The following is a 20,019-nucleotide window of genomic DNA, read 5'->3' on the forward strand; positions in this document are numbered from 1 at the left end:
AACTTAATATTTCAATGAATCTATTATTACATGGATATGGATCCAATCCAATCATGCCTTTTTATTCTTTGAGATTTTTATATATGATCTCCTATAAATCCTCCATACAAATATATCCAAGATGCTGGAGACTTTCTAAATCTTTTACAATTCAAATGACATATGTGCAACATACAAGTTGTTCATACACTTTCACTTAGTCTCAATATGTAGTGGATCTCAATGTTTTTTGATCATATATTTTCTGGATTTCTTTTATATAGTTTTTTTGTGTGCATATTAGTCTTGGTTACTTGGTAATGGTATTTGCCTAGAAGGCTGAAATTTTTTATCAAAAGAGCAGCTACAGAAAAACAAATTTTACTTTTTTATTAAACATATTTTTAAAAGCATGATGGCAGTTGTAATTATATATACATTTTAGTTTAAAATTTCAATTCAATTAAAATTTAAAAATTGGAACATAAGGAATTGTCGGTATAAATTCAACTTATATATTATATGGTATGATATATTCATTTAGTTAATTTTTAAAAGGTCTTTAAAAGATAATTAAAAAGGGTCCTTATATTTCTATTTTCTTTTCTCTCTCTTTCTTAAGACCAATATTCTCAAGTTAATACCAAGGAGAATATTTAGCCTTAAAAATAGTGGCATATGGCACAAGCATCTAAGTTTACCATCATACTACCACATTAACTCCATGTTTAAGGCTAAACCATTCAAAAAATGAGGATGTGTGGATGTGCGCAAGAGTATTGAAAGTGGAAAAACTCAAATCATTAAAGATTTCTCTAACTATAATCTAGCTTAAAACACACACACACACACACACACACACACACACACACACACTTACGACACACATACACTTACTTTCCTTCCATCTTAGAAGCAATTCTAAGTATTGGTTCTAATATAGAAGAAAAGGAAGGGCTAGGTAATTAGGGTTAAATGATTAGCCCTGGATCACACAACTAGGAAGCATCTGAAGTCACATTTGAACCCAGGATCTTCAGTCTGTAGACTTGGCTATCTACTGAGACACTTAACTGCCCCTATAAACTACCTTTTAAAGAAGAAAAATAATAGTAGTTCATTCTCTGTTCTAATTTATTTCAAATTGAGAAACTCACAAATTTAATGAAAAAACAATTGTTTCCATGTTTTGGGGATAAGAAATCACTATTTAGTAAAAAAAATTGCTAGAACAACTGGAAAGCAGTTTGGCAGATAGGTATAGACCAATATCTTACACCATTTATTAAGATGACATCAAAATGGATACATGATCTAAGCATAAAAGATGTTATAAATAAATTAGAAAAAGAGGGAATATATTACCTATCAGATTTATGGATAGGAGAGGAATTTATGGGTCAACAAGAAATGAAAAACATTATAAAATATAAAATGAATAATTTTGAGTTAATTAAATTGAAAAGTTTTTGTACAAATAAAACAAATGTCAAAATTAGAAAGAAAGCAAAAAATTGGGGGAAAATTTATAGATGGCCTCTTAGATAGAGATCTCAGTTATAAAATTCATAGAGAACTTTTTAATTTATAAGAATAAGAGTCATATTCCTAATTGATAATTGGACAAAAGATACTAATTGACAGTTTTGGGATGAAGAAATCATAGTCATATATAGGTATATGAAAAAATGTTCTAAAGCAATACTGATTAGAGAAATGCAAACAAAAACAATTCTGAGATATTATTTCACAACCATAAGATGAGCTAAAATGACAAATGTTAGATGTGGAAAATAGGGACACTAATGCACTATTGGTGTTGCTTTGAACTGGTCCAACCATTTTGAAGAACAATTTGGAATTACAAACAGAGAGTTATAAAACTATTTCTACCCTTAGACTCACCAATGTCATTGCTGGATCTGTTTCCCAAGGAGATCAAGGAAAAAAGGAAAGAACCTATATGTTCCCAAAATATTTATAGCAGCTCTCTTTGTGGTGGTGAAGAACTAGAAATTGAGAGGATGCCCATTAATTGGGACATGGCCAAACAAATTGTGATATATGATTGTGATGCAGTACTGCTGTCATAAAAAACAATGAGCAGACTAATTATTAAAAAAAAATTGGAAAGGACTACATGGGATAATGAACAGTGAAATGAGTAGAAACAAGAGAACACTCTATACAGCTACAGATTTAATCCTTGAAGATTAATTTTTGAATGTGACTTCCAGAGAATGAACTGAAAAATGGAAATATGAAAGACATAATCTATAGATAGATATCTGTCTTCTAGATGATACCTTCTATGAAATAGTGAGGAGAAGGAAGAGAGGAAACACTAAATAAATTCTATTAATAAAAAAATAAGAAAAAGATACAACTCTTTAACTAGAGAACAAGCCAGGAAAAAGTGACCAAAGTGGTCAAAATGTTTGAGATGACTCAGCATGCTTAATCTGAAATCTAAGGTAAAGCATCCTATCAGTATTTAGTAATGTGAGAGGATGTTTCACAAAAGATAAATATATTTTTCTGTGTTGCTCTAAAAAAGAGGAATGGCACCAGAAAGGAATAATTTCAGTCAATATATGAAAAAAGAAATTACTATCAGCTCAATATATACAACAATGACCATTCTTGGGAATACAGTAGAGAGGATAGTTATATTATAGGTAGATCCATATCTACCCATGTTCTATCCTAGAAGCTTTTAAAGATTTCTTCAAATGGGGAGATTAAGATTCTCTGAATCAAAAAAAGTAGAAAATTATTTTTTGTTGTTTTAGAAGATTCAGATTTGTAACTAAAATAGTTTTAAAAAGCAAATATTAAAAGTACCTATTCAAAAACACATGATAATAATTAAAAACTTTTAATATTCCTAACACTTATCTCAGTGTCTATGTATCTCTGATTGCATAGATTGCTGAACTTGGAATCAGAAAAACCTGCATACAAATTTACCTCATTTTCTTATTTGTGTGACTCTGGGCAAGTTACTCAGTGGTCATTGGTCTCAGTTCTTCATGTCTAAAATGAGAGGGTCTAAATGATATCTTCTAACTCTAAATATGTGTTTTTATGATCCACAAATTGGTCTTCAAAATTTCCATGTACTTTCCCCCATGAATTTGGCATTGAGATTTCCATGTTCTTTACTCATTCATTTAAGGTTATCCAGTAGTCCAAAATGACTTATAAGTAATTTATTCTTATTCAATTGAGTCCTAAGTTTAGTTGCCCTCAGATATATCATCAAAACTCATATAATGTAATATGTAATTATAGGATACAATGTAATGACACTAAAGTTTTTAAATAGTTACTAAATGTTTCTTTATGCCATCCACAAGTTAAACCATTCTCTAAAACTACAACAGATGATAACAGCAAAACAACAGTAATAATAAAAATTTATGGCCTTTTAAGTTTTCTAAGCTTTTTGCAAATATTTTCTTATTTGATCCTTACAATATGTCAGAGAGGCAGGTGCTGATATTGTCCCCATTTTACAAATGAAGAAACTGAGAGAAATAGAGGTAAAATGATTTTCCCATAGCCTCATAATTAACAAGACTCTCAGGCCTCATTTAAACTTGGATTTTCCTGACTCCAGGCCCAGTGCCTTATTCACTGTACCACCTAAATGCCTATATAATTATAAAATATTGTTACTCTAAAATGACTTCTCTACTAGTAGCAATGCAGTGACCCAGAACTATTCAGAGGGACTTATGAGAAAGAACACTATCCATATTCAGAGAAAGAACCGTGGGAGTAGAAACACAGAAGAAAAACAACTGCTTGATCACATGGGTTGATGGGGATGGGATTGGTGATGTAGACTCTAAATGATCATCCTAGTGCAAATATTGATAATATGGAAATGGGTTTTGATCAATGATACATGTTAAACCCAGTGGAATTGCACATCAACTATAGGAGGGGCTGAGGGGAGGGGAGGAAAAGAACATGAATCTTATAACCATGGAAAAATATTCTAAATCAAATAATTAAATGAAATTTTCAAAAAATAAAATAAAATGAACCTTTGAATGATGTCTCATTCCATTGTAATAATGGCATAGGATTATTGGAATTACATCAAGGAAAGATGATGGAGATCATCTAGTCCAAATCATTCATTTTATAGATGATAAAAATTAGGCTGAAAGGTTGAATGACTTTCCAAAGGTCACATGGTCACATCTTTAAACTCAAAATGAAATCCTCTCTCCAGTACACTATGCTGCCTTTCTATTAAGAAAAGTTCTACTCTATTTCTATGTTTGATAATACTCTGCTTATTTGCTTGCAGATCCTCTTACTGCCAAAGGATTGTAGGTAATTACTATCATCATGAATAATTAACCATTAAGATTATAATAACAATAAATCATTCAGAAGGCATTTATTGAGGTATCTGCCTATGGGGATATAGTAGCTGTTATTTCAAGCCTTTTAGTCAACATGTAGAAAGAAATTATCTTAGACTTTGCTTTCAGAAAAGTGTCATTTCACTGAGCAAATGCCCTTAAAAGGTATCTTTTTCTAAATGTTTCTGATTCCAGATGATAATGTGCTGAAACTATCAAATCTCAGAAAAACCGTAGAACTTTCTCAAAGTGATCCCTGATCACTCAAATGTGATTGGCTTAACAACCCACCTATGGGGTATGTAGGAGTAAACAATTGAATTAAGGATTCCATAGTCTAGACTTCAACATGTAGTTGGATTATCTGCCCTTCAACTCAATCCATTAATTCTGTGCTCATAAAATTGGGTCCTAGAGACAGAATCATCCCAATAGAAGCAAGAAAACAAGGCAAATGATTGTAGCTATAAAATGGTGTAGTTGTTTCAATAATTTCAAATTACTCTCTGATATAAACACCCATCTTTTTAACATCAATAGTCCTCTGGTTAAATCATATGCCTGCAAATCACAGAACACCACTATCCCCAAAGAATCAACATGTGGTCAACATCAGGAAAGATTCATGTTTGGTGTAAGTAGACTAAAACACATTATTTTATCAATGATGGCTTGAATTTAAGGAATGGAAGAAATGGAACAAGTTAACATCTAGGGAATACATTGTGAGAAAAGAAGATGTACTATATGGAGCTCAAGGGATAAAATAATGACAGCTCAAACATCACAGAAGTTCATATCAAATGTCAAAAGACCCTGGGAAGTCATCTAATATTTAAGAACCTCAGCAGAATCTTTATTAGGAATACATAGGCACTATTTATAAACAATGATAAAGTATGGATGAGTTACTAGCTGTAGCACTAGTAGAAGTACAAACATTTAAAATAAAATGCATTCACTGAAAAACAAGTCAATAGCTAGCACCTGATGACTGATTATTTTAAGTTAAAATGTTGGGGGGGGTCAAATAAAGAATAAAATTGCGTTATTTTTCTACATAATTAAAAAATTAAGTAAATATCATTATGAGGATTTCACATTTCATATACTCTATTCCCTAAGATGCAGGGTCTTTGTAGATAATATTTATAGCTATGTTGCTCACAGTAGTACCAGATTGGGCATGTAATATATTTGTACCTCTTTCTCTACTCACTCAAATATTTTTATTGATTGATTGATTTGGTTATTTAATTTAGAATATTTTCCATGATTATATGATTCATACTCTTTCTCCTTCCTTTACCCTTCCCCACCCCATAACCAATGAGCAATTCAACTGGGTTTCCCATGCATCATTGTTCAAGAACTATTTCCATATTATTTCTTTTCAAATTTTTATTTAGTCAGTTTAGAATATTTTTCCTTGGCCACAAGAATAATATTCTTTCCCTTCCTTCCCCCCACCACTTCCCATAGCTGACACACAATTCCACTGGGTTTTATATGTGTCCTTGATCAAAACCTATTTCCATGTTGGTGATGTTTGCACTAGGGTGATCATTTAGAGTCTACATCCCCAGCCATATCCTCCTCAACCCATGTAATCAAGCAGTTGTTTTTCTTCTGTGTTTCTACTCCGACAATTTTTCCTCTGAATGTGGATAGTGTTCTTTCTCGTAAATCCCTCTGAGTTGTTCTGGATCACTGCCCTGCCACTAATAGAGAAGTTCTGTGTACAACATTCTCCTGGTTTTGCTCCTTTCACTCTGCATCAATTCCTGGAGGTCATTCCAGTTCACATGGAATTCCTCTAGTTTATTATTCCTTTCAGCACAATAGTATCCCATCAGCAATAGATACCACAATTTGTTCAGCCATTCCCCAATTGAAGGGAATCCCCTCATTTTCCAATTTTTTGCCACTACAAAATCATTGCTATAAATATTTTTATACAAGTCTTTTTTCTTATTATCTCTTTGGGGTACAAACCCAGCAGTGCTATGGCTGTATCAAAGGGCAAGTATTCATTTAAAGCAATTTGTGCATAGTTCCAAATTGCCCTCCAGAATGGTAGGACTAATTCACAACTCCACTAGCAATGTATTAGTGTCTCAACTTTGCCACATCTTCTCCAACATTTATTATTTTCCTTTGCTCTCATATTAGCTAATCTGCTAAATGTGAAGTGGCATCATATAGTTGTTTTGAGTTGCATTTCTCTAATTATAAGCTTACTCAGATATCTTGCATTAGTCTCTATCACCTTATTCCTTTCATGTGAAGACCACAGTACATCTAGCTAAGAACATTGCACTCTGAAATGTCCATTTTGGAAGGAGTCTTGATAGGGAAAAGGTATTTTGTGAGTGAAGGTGTTTTTGGGAGAAGAGAAATATAGAATCTGAAGATAATCTAAAGGAAAATAAACACTATGGGTTACGACCATGAGAGTTTATTCAGGTCATTATTAGTATCAATATGTACAAGATACTGAGATCCATAACAGTCTATTAATAATTGAATTCAATAAAAAACAAGCATTAAGCACCTATTTAATCTATAAGGCACTGAATTAGGAGCTCAAAATACAAAGATAAAAATAAAATCATCTTTGACCCTCAGAAAAATACATATTACATGTAACAAATAATAATGATATGTACAGATAAAAGAACAAATTACAAGTATACATTTAAAACATTTTTTTACCTTCTCAGGCCTTCCTTGCCTCTATGGTACTCTGGATATTGACCATGGCCTAGCTCAGTAATAGGAGCACAGGCTTTTTTTTTAGAGCTGCAAATGATTATTATTAACAGGCTAGAGATGAGGAAACTAAGGACAAGAGAAATTAAATTACTTGTCCAAGCTCCCTCCAAAATGTATAAGATGGTCAGTGAGATTTGGAACAAAAAAATCTAAGTCAACTTAGTAAGGAGTCTCTCTGGACTTAATTAGTTTAATACACTGACAGAGAGAGACAGTCCATCTCCAGCCTTGGCTAGATTTCTCAAAGACCCTTTGTCACAATGAGATATTAAAGGAGTGATTAAATGGAGTAGATATTGATTCAAATTGAATGTGTACCATCTGTAATAGACATTGTAAGGATTTCAGATAAAGTAAGACACAACCTCTGACCTCATGGAACTAATGCTTTCTTTTAAACCCTAAACGTCTGTCTTAGAATCAATACTAAGTATTGGTTCCATGGCACAAGAGTGAGAAGGATTAGGCAATTGGGGTTAAGTGACTTTCCCAGGGTCACACAGCCAGAAGTGTCTTAGACCAGATTCAAATTCAGGATCACCCATCTCTAGGTCTTTATCCATTGAGCCACCTTGCTCTGCAGAACTTATTCTTGATCAAAGGAAGCAAAATGCATTATTCCATTTTCTATCTGCTGTTCTAAGTGGTTTTATCTTCTTGGAACAGAATGCCCCTCCTAGGATAGATAAGGTCATTATTTCTGATCTCATCACCATGCTGCTAACTCAAGTCTAGAAAACTCCCTCAGCCTCCTCTACCTTCTGATTAGAGGGCTAGAGGGTGGGATTCCAAAATCTTCCCAAAAGCTTAGGGAAGCCATAAATTAGATGATCTTCCTAATTTTCTGTCTGTGAGACAAGATGCCCCCATTCCAGGAATCTTGTAGTGCTTGGTACCCTCTCACCCTGGCATACTTTTGTATGTTGCCTTCCCAGTTAGAATAGAAACTCCTTGAGGGCAGGGACTGTGTTTCTTTTACTTACTTGTATCCTCAGAGCTTAGCACAATGCCTAGTATGTAGAAGATGCTTAATTAATGCTTATTGAATTGAACTGAAGATGTAAACATAAGCATAAAAGAAGACAAAGAAAATGACAAGTACCTCATTGCTAGAAAAATGAAAGCTAGGAATTCATGTGAATGATATATTTAAGCACAGTGTGACTAAAGGGAATGCAATTAAATTATAATTAGTCAAGGAAAGTTTCAGACGTATAAATATCAAAAAGAGATCTATGAAATCCAAGATGTTAACATTGTTCTCTAAGAGATAACTATTGCAGGAAAGAATTCTTTACACTGGGTTCATATGTACCCAACAGTCCACTTTGCAAGATAGTGGCCAAAAGTAGTGTAAGGTATAATGAAAATAATAATTATAGCTAACATAAATAATGCTTGCTGTATACCAGGGATTGTGCTAGGTGCTTTGCCAGTATTATTGCATTTGATCCTCATGACTGTGAATTTTAGTTGTACTCCATCCTGCTTAGTCATTAGAATTCTAGCAACCAGGAATGTATACACCCCCACTTAAGGATTGGGTGTGGGGAAGGAAGGCCTATGACCGGCATGTGCTAGCATGTGACAAATCAGAAACAACTGACTGACCCCCTGGGCTATCCTAAGCCAAGTTTAAGCCACCATTGGTACATGTGCGACACAGGAAGTGATGTAAAGAACTGTATTTATATTTTGTGTCACTTCCTGTGAGAGGGGCTTTTGCAGACTTGAGTGGTAAAACTTGACTTGGAGGAGCTCTGAAGTGTGGGTACTGAGACTATTTCCCTTAGGCGACCATGTGGTGAGTGTTAAGGCTAAGTTCCCTTTCCCTTGACCCTTCTAAAGGTTCCAGCCTCCAAGGAAGCCCCTCATCTTAGAGGAGGCTTCCTAGCTGGAAGCTGAGTTAGATCTAATCTTCTGGCAAGGCGCCATAGCTGAGAGGCCTCTGAACTCCCCCTGGCTCAGGCCAGGCCAGAGTAGATCTTTTTCTCTTTCCCTCTTTCTCCTTCTTAATTTCGTCCTTCTATTGTAAATAAACCACCACAAAATTCCTTTCTGACTTTAGTATTTCATTTGGATTTAAAATTTAAATCCTTGGTGAAGACTAAATAATATATTCAGTCTCAACTCAAAATTTTACCCTGAACATGACAAGCCTTGGAGGTAGGTTCTATCATTAGTCCCATTTGGCAGAAAAGAAAACTGAGACAAACAGAGGTTGCTACTCACTCAGAATCATATACCTAGTAAGTATCTGAGGCTGTCTCCTTACTCTAAACCAAACAGACTCTTAACAGTCAGTTCTGCTGTATTTAGGGATGAAGGCTGTCTGTCCTGAGGAGTCCTAAAACATACCTCTTTACCCTTGAATGGTTCTGGAAGTTCATGAATGTTACAGGAAGACAAGTTGAGACTAAAACAAGATTTAGGGCATTGTTCCAAACTTCAGCTACAGTTGAGAATGTAGTATAGGGAAAAGGTTTGCTTCTGGGTCAAGTGAATTGAAAGAATCTCCAAGAAAGGGAAAGAATCATAAATAATTAAAGCTGTTCATAATCTTGGATATCATATGATTTGGCTTTAGCTACATTTAAAGAAGCTGAAGCTCAGAGAAAGCAAGTGACATTTTTAAGTACTTCCAGCAAGTAAATGTCAGAGACAAGACTCATTCAAACTTTCTGACCAATGCCAAATTATTAAATAGGCACACCAGACCCCTGTCCCATCTGTCCTGAAGGCCCCTAGGTCAGCAGAAGCCAAGTGTCTAGCCTAGGCCCCTACCTTTCTCACCTGGAGAATTTTCACTTCCTCTCTGGTATTTCTGGGAAAGAGCAATAGCAAGAAAGGAGATCAGAGTGGTGTATCTCTCCTTCCCTTGAATCTTCCTCAACTGACTCTTGGATTTAATCGCTTGACCCCTAGAGATAGGAAAACTAAATTCTTGTTGGGGGGTGTGGGCAGAAGGAATGGTAGGTAAGGTACAGAAACCCTCCTCACCATCCAATATTGGGAGGGAGAATGAAATAAAGTGAGAACAATAGATCATCTTGTCTTGGCCATTTAGTTTTAGGCAAAAAAAATGTGTATACTCAAACAAGATATTAATCAGAACAAAAGTGGGAGGGTGAAATTGAGTAGAAGCATGAGCACAATGGGATTTTTTGTTTTAAATGACCAAGTTGGTTCACAAGGTATTGGGGGTTGGATATAGAGGAAGATAGGAATTTTTTATATCAATTCAGTCTTTCTCCTTCAGTAACCTTATTTTAAATTCTAATCTTAATAATTAAATTCCCTAAGGTTATAGGAAAGTAAGCCTTTAACCTGAGTTGCGCCTCAGCAAGATAATTTCCCCTAGGGCCCCAGGTAAGAACCAAAGGTGTGGCACAGGAGGAGAGAGTCTTTGTGAGGGCCTTGATGGCCATTGTTTTTAAATCACAGTCAGCAGGGTGGGTTGGAAAGATCTCTGAGATGGGAGTCAGCATATGCATGTTAGAGTGAATCCCAGTTTTGCTCCTAAGTAGCTGTATGTCTTGGACAATTCATTTGACCTTCCTGGGCTCAGTTTCCAAAGGCCTTTAGTCCTAGCATTCAATGATCCTCTAAGTTGTAATTTAAGAAGTTTATTCTCTGGGCTTCTTAGTCCTGAGCATTTAATAAGCCCTTACAATATTCATTCCACTTGGATTCTTGTAATCTGTTCTTCAATTCATTTCAATAAATTTCAAGTCAGTGATTTAATAAGCATTCATTAATCACTTACTATTTTGCTTGCATCATTCTCAGCTCTGAGAATAAAAATAAAGACAAAAATATAGTTTTAGCCTTAGGGTTATACAACAAGAACCAGTGACACTAACCAAGTCTTATAAAAAACAACTTCCCTGGTACTTCTAGGATTGTGTTTCCCTATTTCTTAAAAAATAAAATAAAAATTGCTCAACTTTAAAAAAAAAATCTCTGGCCTACTTTCGCAACACTTTTTATATTATTCTCACTCTTCTGGTTCCAAGCAAACTAAACTTTGCTGTTCCTCAAAATAGATATTACATTTCTATACTGATGGCCTTTGCTCAGTTTGTCCCCCATGCCTAGAACATACTCCTCACTTCCCTAAGGCTCTGAAAAGTCCTGGCTACCTTCAAGCTCAGCTCCTGTGTTTATAATCTTCTTTATAAGACTTGATTGGTTCAAACACTAGAAAACAATGTGAAACTATCTCATGTCACTAAATGATACAAACCATCAATCCCAAGCTGTTAATGTTCTCTCTTACCTTATATATTTACCTATGTACACAAATAGAAGCTCTTTGAGGGCAGGTGTAATTTTCTTTTCCCCTTTTCCTTTCCTTTTCCTTTCTCTTCTTTCCTTCCTTCCTCCTTTCATTCCTTCCTTTCATCCTTCCTTTTTTCTCTTTCTCTTTTTCCTTTTTTTTCTCTTTTACCAATAAGAGTGCCTTGTATATAATAGACACTTAATTAATGGTTGTTGGATTGGATTACAATGGAAATTACAAAATTAAATTAGAAGTAGTCAAGATTTTCATTGTTCCTCCAGATATCTCTTGGCCCCCAAAAAGAATAATCTAATTTTTTGATAACTTTGAAATCTTCATGGTTACTATAATGACCCGGAGTGTGATTTGGTCTCCCAGGAGGAGGTACTATATAGCCTGGTTCTAACCTGAACTTTCATGACAAACTTCAGGGTCCTACTATTTAAAAAAATTGAAAAGAAAAATTAATTTTAAAAAAGGAATCAAGTCATTCCCCAACTGAAAACTGGTCAAGGGATATGAATAGGCAATTTTCAGATGAAGAAATCAAAACTATTAATAATCATATGAAAAAAAAAAGTGTTCTAAATCCCTCCTGATTAGAGAAATACAAATTCAAACAACTCTGAGGTACCACCTCATACCTAGCAGATTGGTCAATATGACAGTAAAGAAAAATAATATAGTTGGAGGGGATGTGGCAAAACTGGGACACTAATGTTTTGCTATTGAAGTTATGAATTGTGAATTGATGTACTATTCCTATTATGGCTTGAATCACATTCTGGGAAAACTTACCAAATCCTTCATAATGCCCACTCACTGGTTTCTTCTCTGTATACTTTTATTAATAAAAACAAAGGGAATCATGTTCGATTATGTCCAGAGTTGGGACAATCAATGATAAAAGTGAAAAAGAACTAAAAAATAGTTTATTCTGTTTATTTTTTCTCACATAATATTGACATAGCATACTGTGGTAAGAAAAATAAACAAACAAAGCAAACCATTGTATCTAAAGTCAGAAGATCTATGTTCAAATCCTAGTCTTGAAAATAATAATAAAATTATTATTTATATTAGCTAATATTAATAACTATCATTTATGGCTTTCAGGTTAACATGGCTGCAGTTTAGACACAGGACTCTTACTCTCCTCATCACCCACCAATATAGACTACCTCAAAAGGCCTAAATAAAACAAATTCAGATGAAGGAAGGGTCTCTACAGTAGGGTGCAGCACTGAAAGTATGTGGGATTTGGGCATTTCCATACTATAAGGGGATGAAATAGCTCACACCAAAACATGAACTGATCCACCTTCCCCCACCCCACTTACAGAGGCAGAGGCAGAGCCAATGTTAGGGAATACAGAGGTGGCAGACATAAGAATGTGAATGGGATGAGTGTATCCATAAAACAAAAGCAAATAGAAGAGTGGATTAGAAACCAAAAACCTACCATATGTTTTCTACAAGAAACACACATTAGCAGGTAGACACACACAGAATGAGGGTCAAAGGCTGGAGCAAAATCTATTGGACTTCAAATGAGAAAAAGAAGGAAGGAGTTGCAATCATGATATCTGATAAAACCAAAGTAAAAATAGATCTGATTTAAAGAGATAGGGAAGGTAATTACAACCTGATAAAAGGCAGTATATAGACAATGAGGAAATATCAGTACTCAAAATGTAGGCACCAAATGGTATAGCATTCAAATTTCTAAAGAAGAAACTAGTGAGTTTGAAGGAGGAAACTGATAGTAAAACCATACTAGTGGGAGACCCAAACCTTCCACTATCAGATCTAGATCAATCAAACCAAAAAATAAATGAGAAAGATGTAAGAGATGTGAATGAAGTCTTAGAAAAATTAGAGTTAATAGATAAGTGGAGAAAAATAAATAGGGACAAAAAGGAATGCACCTTCTTTTTAGCAGTACATGGTACATTCACAAAGAATGACCATGTACTAGGGCATAAAAACATGTCAAACAAGTGCAAAGGAGCAGGAATAATAAATGCAAACTTTTCAGATCATAATGCAATAAAAATAATAATTAGTAAGGGTACATGGATAGGAAAATCAAAAATTAATTGAAAATTAAATAATATGATTTTCCAAAATTGGTTAAAGAACAAATCATAGAAACAATTAATAGTTTCATTGAAGAAAATGACAATGATGAGACATCCTTTCAAAATCTATGGGATGCAGCCAAAGCAGTACTCAGAGGGAAATTTATATCCTGGAGTTTATATATTAACAAATTAGGGAGGGTAGAGGTCAATGAATTGGTCAAGCAAATTAAAAAAAAAAAAACTTGAAAGTAAACAAATTAAAAATCCCCAGATGAAAACTAAAATAGAGATCCTATAAATTAAAGGAGAAATTAATACAATAGGAAGTAAAATAACTATTGAATTAACAAATAAGACTAGAAGCTGGTACACTGAAAAAACAAAATAGACAAAGTACTGGTCAATCTAATTTAAAAAAGAAAAGAAGAAAGACAAATTAATAGTATCCAAATGAAAAGGGAGACCTCACCTCCAATGAAATGGAAATTAAGGCAATCATTAAAAACTATTTTGCCCAAATATATGGCAATAAATATGGCAATTTAGGTGGTATGGATGAATATTTACAAAAATATAAATTGCCTAGAACAACAGAAGAAGAAATAGAATACTTAAATAATCCCATATCAGAAAAGGAAATTGAACAAACCATCAAAGAACTGTGGTACAATCAAATGTAATGGACTTCTCTACCAGCAGCAATGCAATGATCCAGGACAATTCTGAGGGACTTAAAGAATGCTGTCCACATCCAGGGAAAGAACTATGTGAGTAGAAACACAGAAGAAAAACAATTGCTTGACCACATGAGTCGATAGGGATGTGATTGGGGATGTAGACTCTAAATGATCACCCAAGTTCAAATATCAATAATATGGAATTAGGTTTTGATCAATGACACATGTAAAACCCAGTGAAATTGTGCATCATCTTCAGGAGGAGATTGGTGGGAGGGGAGGGAAAATCATGAATCTTGTAATCATGAAAAATATTCTAAATTAACTAATTAAATAAAATAAAAAACCCAAAGAAACAGAAGAAAAATAACTATTATTTATATAGCCCATGAAGGTTTACAAAAGTCTTTAAATAAGTTATTTCACTAGAGTCTTACAATAACCATAAGAAGTATGTGTTATTATTTCATATTTTTACAGGTGAAAAAATTGAGTCCAATAGAAATTAAATGACTTGTCCATGATCACACAGCTATTGAGTTTTTATAATAGTACTTAAACTCAGATCTTCTGGATTCCAAGTTCTTTTTGTTGTTGCTGTTTATTTATTTAATTAAATTAATTAATTAAATTAATTAATTTAGAATATTTTTCCATGGTTATATGATTCAAGTTCTTTCCTTCCTCTCCTATAAATTCCCCCTTCCCATAGCCAAAAAGCAATTCCACTGGGTCTTACATGTGCCTTTGTGGATTCCAAGCTCAATATTCTATCGAGGAATGGTGAACCTATGGCACGTGTGCCAAAGATGTCATGTAGAGTCCTCTCTGTGGCACTCCAGTCAGAGTTTGTCACTAGAAAGCCAGAGAGACTGAGGCAAGGCTGTTCCCTTCCCCCTTTCCATGTACCTGAGCACATCACTCACTTACCCTCCTCCCCCCACCTTCTGCCCAGCACCCAATGGGAGAGCTTCTCCCTTCCCCTGTTTGGGGTAAGGTGGTGGGCAAGGGGGGAGGTGTCACATGCTGTATGAGAGTGTGGCAGGGATGTCAGCCTGTTGAGTTTGTGGTGAAGGTGATTCCCATGGTGGAGCTGGAAAGGGGCTACGTTTGAAGAGAGCAGAACTGGTAAGGAAGTGAAGTACTCAGCCCACTCTTCTTCCCCATCTCCTCACATACCTCTCATCACCCAGCCCTCTACTCAACAGCCCAATTAGAGCACTTCTTCCCTTCCCTGTCTAGGGTAAGTCGGGGGCAGGAGGGTGGGGGTGGCAGGACACTGCACTTGGTCTACAGGGGTTCCTGCCATGGCATTAGGTCTCTAAAAGGATAGCCATCAATGCTCTATCCACTTCACTATATACCGGTTTCTATATTTACTATATAACCATGGGCAAATTACCTGTTCTCTCTGAGTCTTGATTTGCTTATCTGTAAAGTGAGCATAATAATACTTATATAATTTACTTCACAGGGTTGTATTGAGGAAAGCACATTACAAACTTTAAAGTATTATATAAATGTGAGTTATTATCACTTTGGAAAAATATCCGAATGCTAATTTCACAGATGGAAGAAAATTTCTGTCTACCCTTTGCACAAGCAAGTTCTCTGTCTGATTATTGATTCTTAAAGAATTAAGCATTTGTTGCTGCCCACACCAACAACAGATGGTGTCACCATTTGGCAGGAATGTGGTGCCCTGAAGTAGGAGGCTTAGAAATATCAAGTTTCTCTGAGTAGATGGCAGGTAGGGATTGGTTAAATTCCAAGGCATGGGGGTGGGGGTAGGTTGGAGAAGAGTTTGAATGCATCATATAACAAAAGGGGAGGAAATAAACACATTTTTTCCCACTGGTTTTTAAAAGATCTTTCAGTATGAAAGGGAGCTGTCTGGCAGAAATTCCCTGGGCATAGATGAAAATACAAGTTGGCTTGCCAGTCTAAGAGGACCATTTCTCATCCCAGGAGGGCCATATTTTATAAGACTATTGTATATCTCACAGATATTTAAAATGATTCTTTCTTCTGCCTTATTCTTCAAGATGATTTCAATGCTGATCTTCCCAAAGAGATGAATACATCCAGAGTGCCCCATGGATCAATGAAAATTATGAAAGGCTAGCCCTTGTATCAAAAGTAGAAAGGTCTTCTGAAGGAGGAAGTAAACTATCAGCTTAGGACAGGGGTTCTTAACCTTTTCATGTGTGCTTTAGAACCCTTCCAAGATTAATGCTGAAATGCAGTTAGTGTTGCTTTGTTTTTTTTTAACAAGCTCGCAGATCCTAGTGAAGGATGTCTGACTTAGGAGAATGTTAGGGAATCATTCAGCAAAGATTTATCAAATACTTATAATATGCCTGACACTGGAAATTTCAAGAGAAAAAATAAAGTAGACCCTGACCTCAAGAAGCTTTAGAGAATAAGAGAATCTTTAATTCATATAAGCCTCAGAGTGGGAAGACAATTCAAGGTCCTCTAGTCCAACTTCTACCTGTGTAAGAGTTCCCTCTACAAGGAGGGAGAAAGGAAACAAGAGGTTGAAAGGGTAAATAAAGGAATATAAAATGGCCTAGAGAATAATTTCTTGTCTATTTTTAAACATATAATGGCAGTTAGATGCCCCCTCTTTTTTCTTTTTAAACCCTCACCTTCCATCTTGGAATCAATACTGTGTATTGGCTCCAAGGCAGAAGAGTGGTAAGGGATAGGCAATGGGGGTCAAGTAACTTGCCCAGTGTCACACAGCTTGGAAGTGTCTGAGGCCAGATTTGAACCTAGGACCTCCCATCTCTAGGTCTGACTCTCAATCCACTGAGCCACCCAGCTGCCCTCTCTTTTTTTCTTTTTTTGACTTAGCTATCCAGCAGGTCATCAAAGGAGCATAAAAATATTTAATGCCCATTTAGCATAAAGAAAAACATTTAACATAAATACATATTTTTCTAAATAGTTACTGGTTATCTCATTTTGCATATGAGCAACCAGAAATCTAAAAAGACAAAGCTAGAAAGGTTGGAAGAAAACCCCCATGTTATTGGCTTCAGGATCACATTGCTTGCCAAAATTCTACTTAGTAGTTTTCTTCCAGATAAAAAGCCCTCTTTGTAAACAGAGAAAAGAGAAAAAGGGAAGGATAGGGATAGTAAGAGTAGTAAACTGGTGTAAATCAAACCATCCATGGAACATGATGGGAATAACAAGAAGGCTTTTCCTGTCATAGTTCAAGAACAAAGAAGATGGTATATTTAGTAGAAATAGGACTGACCTGACGCAGCAGCTCTTATAAGTTGTTCTATATGGTTAGTCCTTGCTCAAGAAATAGCAGGGATTATCCCAAACCATAGTTATATAGAATGTGGAATAATTCCTACCATTTACATTGAAACCGATGTCTGGGCCAGATTCAAATAAGTCTGCTGATGACAATGACGATATTTCAAAAATTGTATATTTTGACAGAAAATGCAGTCATTACTGTAGAAAGAAGTAGAAGACAAAAAGGTTTCCCATTGCTTTTAGGCATCCAGAAAACTTTGGGTTCAATTCAATTTCAAAAATATTTGTAAAGTCCTGTTTTATGAAGGCAGAAGGCAGTATGGCATAGGATACAGAGGACTGGCTCTCGAGTCAATGAGATCCTGGTTCAAATCCTGCCTGTGATATACTATATGTTGTGTAATGGGGACAAATAATTTAACCTCTCCTTTTCCCTAGGCAATTGTCAAAGATTATAACTCACAGATAACATTTTTTCTATATTGATAGAGAGAATTTCTTCAATAGAAACCCTTGGAACTTGCATTCATGCATAACTGGAAATCTCCCTCTCTCTCTCCCCACCAAAAGCTTAGGCATTAAGCCAGCCACTAGACTGAGATCCAAAGGCAAAAATAAAATAGTCCTAGTCCCTGACCGCAAGGAGTTTATAGTCTTGCTGGAGATGATGTGACCAGCTTTGGAAATTGAAGAATTCAAGTTGATTATCTCTGCCTTTTCATTATGAAGGGAAAAATAATCATTCCTGTTATATAGTTGTAGGGGTAACTATGTAGCACAGTAGATAGAGTTCCAGACCTGGAATTGGGAAGACCTGAATTCAGACACTTCCTAGCTATTTGACCCTGAGCAAGTCACTTAATCCCAACTGCCTAGCCCTTGCCATTAGAATTATCTTTTAACTGGTACTAGGACAGAAGGTAAGAGTTTAAAAACAACAGCAACAACAACAAAAGGAATCCTTAGCAGTAAAATCTGCCACAGGCAAGAAGGAGAAAGGAAAACAAATTAAAAAAAAAAACACTTTAGTAATCTATAAATGGCAAAATCAATCCATGAGTAACAGAAATTTAGAATAGTAATATAGTCCAGGGATTGCCTTCACATGGAAGACATGATTAGAGCTAGAGGTGCATCATTGTTAGAGTATAAAAGAGCTAGCTTCCAAGTGTAAAAATGGACTTGAATCCAGGACTTCAATCCCCAAAAGTCCTTGGTCCACTTCCCCAGCATGCTTTGTAATATCACTGAACTCTCACCTGGGCCAAGATTGAGAAGGGGTATTTAACATATTGGAAAGGCTTTTGCGGGTTTTTCCTGTTTCTGCTTGCAAGCAGACATGGCTCTTTTCATAATGTAGGTGAGGTTGTCTAGGCCCCTGGTCCTAGACATGTGCTTTCTTATCCTGTATTTTCTTTAATCCTTAATCTTCAATAAACCTCTAAAAATATAATACTCCTTGCAGAGAGAAACTAATTTCTACCTGCCTCAGTTTCCCAAATCTTTACACAAGTCAGGAAGACCTTTGTTCAAATCTTGTCAATGCTGTGCACTTACTGGAAAGTTTCTTAACTCCTCAGTGCCCACAGAAATTTTCTCCAAGAAGTTTCCATTCTGCATCAGTAGAGGAAAGTTCCTTCCTAACCAAGAATCCCCCAAACCATGGTAAGTTTCATAAGTTTGGTTCAGAAAACAAAATGAAACCCATCATATTTTTTTAAAAAAGAAGGATAACTAGAAAGGTGAAATAATTCATTAAGAACAATGGAAAAGGAATCACTGAAGGACCCAGAAACTTTGGGAATTATACTTTCCCACACTTAGTTTTGCTAGGAGTTAGGCAGCTCCAAAGGCAATTCATTTCTCTTTTTTCTCAACTATGTTACCTGCAATTTAGATATGAATATTAATAATATTCATATGTAAAAATACTGAAAAGCCTTAAGAAGGTAACAGAATCACCTCACATTTTCTTTCCTTGAATTCTAAGCAGACACAGAGAGAATTACTTTCCTTTTTCCCTTCTCTCCTTAAAACTCCAGGGGAGAATGAGGGTTCCATCATTGTTTTCATAAATGAATCCCGAAGGGGTGTGCCTCTCATTAATCCTGGAGGAAGGTGTGAAATCAGAGGAGGAGAGACCTTGGGTCCCACCAGTTTCTAGGGCCTGAGGCATGTTATGAGGAAAATGTCAAAGTTTTCCATTCTTCTGTGTCTGTACCCAGCCGAGCTGTTTCATTTAAGCCCTCATGTCCTAAGGAAGCAAACACTGGCTGTCAAATTCTCTCCCGCCCGTTCCCCGTCTCATACACATATACATGCACAACAGCCGAGTTCAGGAAAAGTCGATCAATTCTTGCAAAAAGCTGTCTCTCAATAACCTGCTGTGAGGTCTGAGCACCGAGAATGATTTCTGAGGCAGCTTGTGACCCTCTGCGACCCTGCTTGTATCCGTCTCGCAATGTCTGCATCATACAACATGATGTGTCCGCTGACCCTTCCCTCCAGAGCCAGCTTTAACGATGAGTGGAGCTCTGAAATCATAGACAGGAGAATTGTGT

General features: G+C 35.6%; 1 protein-coding gene across 2 annotated transcripts in view; it reads right to left on the minus strand.

The window, feature by feature from the left end:
- Positions 1-20,019, minus strand: part of LSAMP (limbic system associated membrane protein) — an 826,684-nt gene that overhangs the window by 269,474 nt on the left and 537,191 nt on the right. The window lies entirely within an intron of this gene.

Source organism: Monodelphis domestica, chromosome 4 (assembly GCF_027887165.1).
Source record: "Monodelphis domestica isolate mMonDom1 chromosome 4, mMonDom1.pri, whole genome shotgun sequence".
Lineage (NCBI taxonomy): Eukaryota > Metazoa > Chordata > Mammalia > Didelphimorphia > Didelphidae > Monodelphis > Monodelphis domestica.